This window comes from Triticum aestivum, chromosome 2A (assembly GCF_018294505.1).
Source record: "Triticum aestivum cultivar Chinese Spring chromosome 2A, IWGSC CS RefSeq v2.1, whole genome shotgun sequence".
NCBI classification, from domain to species: domain Eukaryota; kingdom Viridiplantae; phylum Streptophyta; class Magnoliopsida; order Poales; family Poaceae; genus Triticum; species Triticum aestivum.
In genome coordinates this window covers 109,419,192-109,428,426 of record NC_057797.1, presented here as the reverse complement: position 1 = coordinate 109,428,426, position 9,235 = coordinate 109,419,192, and positions in this window count along the sequence as shown.

The window sequence follows — 9,235 nt, the reverse complement described above, 5'->3', positions numbered from 1 at the left end:
GTGGCTGGCCCGGTACCTGGGACAGGAAAAGCCGAAATCTATGGCAGCCCTCACGACACTCATGACCCGCTTTTGCGCGGGAGAAGACAGCTGGCTAGCTCGCAGTAACAACTTAACCAAGAACACTGGTAATTCGAATACCAAGGACAAAAGTGACAGGTCGCGTCGGAACAAACAAAAGCGCCGCGTTAACAGCGACAACAATGAGGATACGACAGTTAATGCCGGATTCCGAGGCTACAAATCCGGTCAACGGAAACAGCCATTCAAAAGAAAAACCCAAGGCCCGTCCATTTTGGACCGAATACTCGACCGCTTGTGCCAGATACATGGCACCCCCGAAAATCTAGCCAATCACACCAACAGGGATTGTTGGGTGTTCAAGCAGGCAGGCAAGTTAAGAGCCGAAAAGAAAGACAAGGGGCTGCATAGCGACGACGAGGAGGAACCCAGGCCGCCGAACAACAGTGGACAGAAGGGATTTCCCCCGCAAGTGCGGACGGTGAACATGATATACGCAACCCACATCCCCAAGAGGGAGCGGAAGCGTGCGTTACGGGACGCATATGCGATGGAGCCGGTCGCCCCAAAGTTCAACCCATGGTCCTCCTGCCCGATCACCTTTGATCGAAGGGACCACCCCACTAGCATCCGTCACGGCGGCTTCGCCGCATTGGTTCAAGACCCAATCATTGACGGATTTCATCTCACAAGAGTCGTCATGGATGGCGGCAGCAGCCTAACCTGCTTTACCAGGATACAGTGCGAAAGATGGGCATAGATCCCTCGAGGATCAAGCCCACCAAAACGACCTTTAAAGGCGTCATACCAGGTGTAGAAGCCAACTGTATAGGCTTAGTTACACTGGAAGTGGTCTTCGGATCTCTGGATAACTTCCAAAGCGAGGAGTTAATCTTCGACATAGTCCCGTTCCGTAGTGGCTATCACGCACTGCTCGGGCGAACCGCATTCACAAAATTCAACGCGGTACCGCACTATGCATACCTCAAGCTCAAGATGCCAGGCCCTAGAGGAGTAATCACGGTCAATGGGAACACTGAACGCTCCCTCCGAACGGAGGAGCACACGGCAGCGCTCGCAGCAGAAGTACAAAGCAGCCTCTCTAGGCAGTTCTCCAGTTCGGCCTTCAAAAAGCCGGACACTGTCAAGCGCGCCCGGAGTACCCTACAACAAGACCGCCTGGCACGTTCCGAGCTAGCGTAGCAATGCGGCCCCAACCCTAGCCCTCGTGATATAGCGAAACCAGCGCTTGCGTACATAACTACGCTCTTGAAATACCATGGGCACAGGGGAAGGGGCACTATCACGGCACGCCCGAAATACGGCTTAAACCGCACCAGGGGCTGCCGGATTCCTTCTTTTTTTCTCTTACTCTCAGGACTCCATACTTCGGACGACCCGTTCAGCAATTCAACTTCCGCACAAACGATGCAAGATCCAGGGAAGCAGATAAGCCACGCCGCATTATGGAACTCCCAGGTGGTCTCTATTGCAAGCAGTATACCTGTTTTTTAATACAATTCCGCGGCCTGCCCCTGGCCAGGACATGTTAAATAGTCCAATTTATTTTGCTTATCGCACTATTTGTATCGTTCCGCTTTCATAGCAGCCTTTCTATAAACAATGCATAGCTTTTTGTCTATTTTTTGCATTACCCTCTTTTTATATATATGTTTATTACTAACATGCGGCATCCGTACACTGTGGTACGGCAAAATATGCCAGGGGCTTCAGTACCCATCAATATGGCATGAGAAGTCCGTCCACTTTCACAAGTGCGGCACCCCGAACTTATAGCACTATATGCATCGGCTCCGAATCATGATTTGGGTCAATAGTTGGGTTTGCCCGGCTCCTATGTTTTGGTGCCTTACGTTCCGCTATATCGGCTAAGGTAGCACTAGGAGAACCACTGCGATTGTGCCCCAGTTGAGCTGGGCCGAGCACCTCAGTGGAGAAAGCTAAAACTGACTGTCATGATGAGGCGAGAGACCGGTCGCTGTTCGAGAGGGTTTTCGAGTCCTTAAAGGCTTATGCCGCTTCGAGCGAGGAACCGGCTTTGTCCGGCCAAGGCGTGGATAGCGCCCCGAACTCGGTCTTCCGATACTAGGGGCTTCGCCGAAATTTAAAATTATAGAGTTCTATGGCTAAGTGAGAGTGTTCAAGCATTATAGTCCGATTGCCTTGTTCGTTGTGCTGACCGCCTCCCTCGATGGACCCAATCATGGGAAAAAGAGCGCTCAGGTTTATCCTGAACACCCCAGCACTAGTGGCATGGGGGCAGAAGCCGACGACTGGCCATCTCTCAATTTTTTGATAAACGGCCGCACAGAAAGTAATATTTTAAATTCAAGCATTACTTAGCGCATATGAACAAGTTTTCAGCGCACAGGATAACACGAACGAGTTCATTCAAAAATTACATCCTTGGTACATTCATCCGCCACAAGGCGGGCACCAGCAAGAACATCCTTGTAATAGTTCTCGGGCTTGCGATGCTCCTTCCCTGACGGCGGCCCGTCCTTCACAAGCTTCTCACTGTCCAGCTTACCCCAGTGCACCTTTGCACGGGCAAGGGCCCTACGGGCACCTTCGATGCAGACGGAGGGCTTGATGACCTCGAGCCTTGGACAAGCCTCCACCAACCGCCGCACCAGTACGAAGTAGCTCCCAGGCAGGGCCTCTCCAGGCCACAACCGAACTATGAAGCCCTTCAAGGCCTGTTCGGCCGCCTTGTGGAGCTCGACCAGCTGCTTCAGCTGGTCGCTCAAGGGCACAGGGTGTCCGGCCTCAGCATACTGAGACCAGAACACCTTCTCCGTCGAGCTGCCTTCCTCGGCTCGGTAGAATGCGGCGGCATCGGATACGCTGCGGTGAAGATCTGTGAATGCCCCTGGAGAGCTCTGGATTCGGGTAAGTAACAAGTAGTTTACTTTTATATGTCTGCTTTGCATATAGAATGCCTTACCCGCCACTATCTTTTTCACCGCATCCAATTCCTGGAGGGCCTTATGGGCTTCGGCCTTGGTAGATTTGGCAGTTTTAAGGGCCGCAGCAAGCTCGGAGGCTCGCGTCTTCGAGTCGAGCTCCAAACTCTCATGTTTTTGCATGAGAACCTGAAGCTCTTGCCGCACCTCGCCGACCTGCGCCTCAAATTTCTCCCGCTCGGCGCACTCCGTGGCTGCTTTCTTCTCAGCCTCGGACAGCGCCTGCTTGAGGGTCGCCACCTCAGTTGTGGCCCCTACAATAAGCAGTATACTCCTGTCATTTTTTGCAATTGCGCCTTCCTATAGGCATTTTTTCTATAAGGTATCTCTTACCTTCTTTCTCCTCGAGCTGCCGTTTGGCAAGGCCGAGCTCTTGCTTGGTCCGCTCGAGGCCCTGCTTCAGGGCACCCACCTCCGCAGTCAGTGCGGCGGTGGCCAGCAGCGAAGCCTGCATACGTATATTGACTCCTTTTTAGTTAGATTCCTGCGATATTTAATAGATCCTCTATTCGGCTTTTCTTTTAAAACGTCAAACAAAGCATCAGGGGCTACTGTCTATACAGTAATATTTTTACATATTTTTACTTACCTTGAAGCCTGTTAGAAGGCTAGCACAAGCTTCAGTCAGTCCGCTTTTGGCGGACCGAACCTTCTGGACCACCGTACTCATGATGGCACGGTGCTCCTCGTTGATGGAGGCGCCCTTAAGCTCCTCCAGCAGATTGTCCGGCGCCTCCGGTTGGACGGAGGACGCCGGCTCAGTAGGCTTGCTCCTCTTGGCAGGAGTTCGCCTACCGCGGTCCGGAACTGTTGATGATTCCGGCGCAGTGTCCGGCTTAAAGCCGGACTTGGAGCCCAGGGGGGTCTTGTCCCCTTCACTCCTGGAGTCCGGGAGGTCACCTCGCGGCTCCTCCTGGACCACCTCCTCTCGCCCCGGAGCTTGTCCCAACGCCACTTCGGCGTCATCCACAGAAAAGGGGGAAGCAGCGGGCCGAACTGAATTCACGTCCGATGAATCCAGGGAGCCGCTCGACGACTCGTCGAGCCCGTCCTTGGGCGGACTGCATGATTATATCCGACATTAGGGAAAGCTGTGCAACAAAAGGAATATCATGAGTTACTCTGGTATCCGAACACTTACGATCTCGCCGGACGCTTGGCTCTGTCCGACCACTCCTCTTCGTCCTCGTCGGCGTCGGGGACGTAGTCCGGCGGAGGGGTTTTCCTCTTCTTGGACCCCTCGGCTTCCCCTACTGGGGCGACCTTCCTCTTCTCTCCTCCCCCCGCTAGAGGGGGAGAGGTTTCTTCTTCCTCCTCCTCGTTTTCACGGGAGGAGTGCGTCTCGGATTCGTCGGACGACGAGTCCGACACCATCATATGCCGGGAACTCTTTCGAGTCCCCGTGGCCTTCTTCTTCTTGGCCTTCTTCTCCGGCACCACATAAGGTGCCGGAACCAGCAGCTTCTCTAGGAGAGCAGGGGCTGGGTCTTCGGGCAAGGGAGCCGGATAGTTAATCTGTCCGGACTTCTCCCGCCAATCCTGTCAAAGGTGAGGGAGTTTAGATCCCGCATAGAGTCAAACTATGAAAAAACTTAACATCCTGTAAAGGATGGAAATATCTTACCTCGCCAACAGGACGCTGCGAGCTGAATCCACGGTCTTCGGAGGCGGATGTGGGAGCCTCGGCGCCTTTGGTTAGCCCCCTCCAGACATCTTCGTACGTCGTGTCGAAGAGCTTGCTCAGAGTGCGGGCTGCGCCGGGTTGAACTCCCACAAATTGAAGTCCTGTTCTTGACACGGAAGGATCCGGCGGACGAGCATGACCTGGATTATGTTGACAAGCTTGAGCTGCTTGTTCACCAGGGACTGGATGCATTTTTGCAGTCCGGTCAACTCTTCTTTGTCGCCCCATGACAAGCTCGTCTCCTTCCAGGACGTGAGCCACGTAGGGGGTCCGGATCGGAATTCAGGGGCTGCGATCCACTTCGGATCGCGTGGCTCAGTGATGTAAAACCACCCTGACTGCCACCCCTTCAAGGTCTCCACAAAGGAGCCCTCGAGCCATAGGATGTTGGCAATTTTGCCCGCCATGGCACCTTCGCACTCCGCCTGGTTGCCGCGCACCACCTTTGGCTTGACGTTGAAGGTCTTGAGCCAGAGGCCGAAATGGGGGCGAATGCAGAGGAAAGCCTCGCACACGACGATAAACGCCGAGATATTGAGGATGAAGTTCGGGGCCAGATCATGGAAATCTAGGCCATAGTAGAACATGAGCTCGCGGACAAATGGGTGGAGAGGAAAACCCAGTCCGCGGAGGAAGTGGGGAAGAAATACTACCCTCTCATGGGGCCTTGGGGTGGGGAGAAGCTGCCCCTCCTCAGGAAGCCGGTGCACGATGTCTTTGGACAAGTATCCGGCCTTCCTTAACCTTTTGACATGGCCCTCCATGACGGAGGAGACCATCCACTTGCCTCCCGCTCCGGACATTGTTGGAGAGGGTTGAGGTAGGAAGTGCGGGCTTGGGCGCTGGAGCTCGGGTGCGCAGAAGATGGATAGGCAAAGGAGGAAGAAGGCATAGGTAAAAAGGTGGATCCTTATTCCCTTATATGGGCGGATGCGACTATGCGTCCCCACCAGCCTAGTAAAACTCGCTTGCCTCCCAAGCGCCGTGATAAGTGGCGCGGTTGGGTTACCCACGTCCGTATTAACGAGAATCCCGTAAACAAAGGGGACACGATCTCTGCTTTGACAAGACATGCCAAGGAAACCGCCTCGCAAAACACGTTGAGGTGGAGAAGTGAAAACGATTCGAATAAAGGCTTGGCCGTAGTGTGATGTCACGCTGCGGAATACGTCAGCAGATTAGATTGGTGTTAATATTATTCTCTCTATGGCAATACGTGGAAGCTTATTTTGCAGAGCCGAACACTACTCTTGGTGTACAAAACTTTTATGAAGAATTTGGAGGAGGAACCCGCCTTGCAATGCCGAAGACAATCTGCGCGCCGGACTCGTCGTCATTGAAGCTTGGTTCAGGGGCTACTGAGGGAGTCCTGGATTAGGGGGTGTTCGGGTAGCCGGACTATACCTTCAGCCAAACTCCAGGACTATGAAGATACAAGATTGAAGACTCTATCCCGTGTCCGGATGGGACTTTCCTTGGCATGGAAGGCAAGCTTGGCGATGCGGATATTCAAGATCTCCTACCATTGTAACCGACTTTGTGTAACCCTAACCCTCTCCGGTGTCTATATAAACCGGAGGGTTTTAGTCCGTAGGACAACTTCATCATACAACAATCATACCATTGGCTAGCTTTTAGGGTTTAGCCTCCTTGATCTCGTGGTAGATCTACTCTTGTACTACCCATATCATCAATATTAATCAAGCAGGACGTAGGGTTTTACCTCCATCAAGAGGGCCTGAACCTGGGTAAAACATTGTGTCCCTTGTCTCCTGTTACCATCCGGCCTAGACGCACAGTTCGGGACCCCCTACCCGAGATCCGCCGGTTTTGACACCGACACTTGGGTTCTCCATTCATCAAGTGAGCTAATATCAAATAACCTCTTCTCACCGGCAAGTTTAAAATCATAGTTAAGCTCTTTAATAGCCCAATATGCCTTATGTTCTAGTTTGAGAGGTAAGTGACATGCTTTTCCATAAAGCATTTTGTACGGAGACATACCCATGGGATTTTTATATGCAGTTCTATAAGCCCACAATGCATCATCAAGTTTTTTGGACCAATTCTTTCTAGACCTATTAACAGTATTTTGCAAAATGAATTTGAGCTCTCTATTGCTCAACTCTACTTGACCACTAGACTGAGGGTGATAAGGAGATGCAATTCTATGATTAACATCATATTTAGCAAGCATTTTATGGAAAGCACCATGAATAAAGTGTGAACCACCATCAGTCATTAAATATCTAGGGACTCCAAACCTCGGGAAAATAACTTCTTTAAGCATTTTAATAGAAGTGTTATGATCAGCACTACTAGTTGGAATAGCTTCTACCCACTTAGTAACGTAATCAACAACAACTAAAATATGTGTGTATCCATTAGAGGCAGGAAAAGGTCCCATATAATGAAAGCCCCAAACATCAAACGGTTTAATAACAAGAGAATAATTCATAGGCATTTCTTGACATCTACTAATATTACCAATTCTTTGACATTCATCACAAGACAAGACAAACTTACGGGCATGCTTGAAGAGAGTAGGCCAATAAAAACCAGATTGCAATACCTTATGTGCAGTTCTATCTCCAGCGTGGTGTCCTCCATAAGACTCGAAGTGACACTTGCGTAGGATCTGTTCCTGTTCATGCTCAGGTACACAACGTCTAATAACACCATCTAATCCTTCTTTATAAAGATGTGGGTCATCCCAAAAGTAATGTCTTAAATCATAGAAAAACTTTTTCTTTTGCTGGTATGTGAAGCTAGGTGGTATAAACTTAGCAACAATATAATTAGCATAATCAGCATACCATGGAGTACTACGAGAAGTACTTATAACATTTAATTGTTCATCAGGAAAGCTATCATTAATAGGTAGTGGGTCATCAAGAATATTTTCTAACCTAGACAAGTTGTCTGCAATGGGGTTCTCAGCTCCCTTTCTATCAACAATATGCAAATCAAATTCTTGTAGCAAGAGAACCCATCTAATAAGTCTAGGTTTAGCATCTTTCTTTTCCATAAGATATTTAATAGCAGCATGATCAGTTTGAATAGTTACTTTAGAATCAACAATATAAGATCTGAACTTATCGCAAGCAAATACAACTGCTAAAAGCTCTTTTTCAATAGTAGCATAATTCCTTTGAGCATTTTCTAGAGTCTTACTAGCATAGTGAATAACATTTAATTTCTTATCAACTCTTTGCCCTAGAACAACACCTACAGCATAATCACTAGCATCGCACATAATTTCAAAGGGTAAATTCCAATTAGGTGGCTGAACAACAGGTGCAGAGACTAATGCTTTCTTAAGTATTTCAAATGCTTCTACACAATCATCATCAAAGACAAATGGTATATCTTTTTGCAATAAATTAGTCAGAGGCCGAGAAATTTTGAGAAGTCCTTGATGAACCTCCTGTAAAATCCGGCATGACCAAGGAAACTACTTATACCTTTGATGTCCTTGGGACATCGCATCTTTTCAATAGCATCAACCTTGGATTTATCAACTTCAATACCTTTTTCAGAAACTTTGTGCCCCAAGACAATACCTTCATTAACCATAAAGTGGCACTTTTCCCAATTCAAGACAAGATTAGTTTCTTCACATCTCTGCAAAACTCGATCAAGATTGCTCAAGCAATCATCAAAAGAGGAACCATAGATGGAAAATTCGTCCATGAAAACCTCACAAATCTTTTCACAAAAGTCACAGAATATAGCCATCATGCATCTTTGAAAGGTAGCAGGTGCATTACATAAACCAAAAGGCATACGTCTATAAGCAAAAGTACGAAAAGGGCATGTAAAAGTAGTCTTTGATTGATCTCTAGCCGACACAAGTATTTGAGAGAAACCAAATAACCATCTAGAAAGCAATAGTGTGTATGTTTGCATAATCTTTCTAGCATTTGATCAATAAAAGGTAAGGGGCAATGATCTTTCTTAGTAGCTTTATTTAATTTGCGGAAATCAATTACCATCCTATAACCTGTGATAATTCTTTGTGGAATCAATTCATGTTTATCATTAGGAACAACAGTAATACCTCCCTTCTTAGGGACACAATGGACATGACTTACCCACTCACTATCAGCAACGAGATAGATTATACCTGCCTCCAGAAGCTTTAGTATTTCTTTTCTTACCACTTCTTTCATTTTAGGATTCAGACGTCGTTGAGGATCATGAACTGGTTTGGCATCTGCTTCCAAATTTATTTTATGTTGACATAGAGTGGGACTAATGCCCTTAAGATCATCAAGAGTATATCCAATAGCAGCATGACGCTTCTTCAGAGTTTTCAATAATCTTTCTTCTTCATGCTCTGAAAGGTTAGCACTAATAATAACAGGATATATCTTCTTTTCATCAAGATAAGCATATTTAAGATTATCAGGCAAAGGTTTAAGCTCAAACACGGGATCACCCTTGGGTGGACGTGGATCCCCTAAAATTTCAATAGGCAAATTATGTTGCAGAATAGGTTCCTGTTTAAAGAATACTTCATCTATTTCCCTTCTTTCATTCA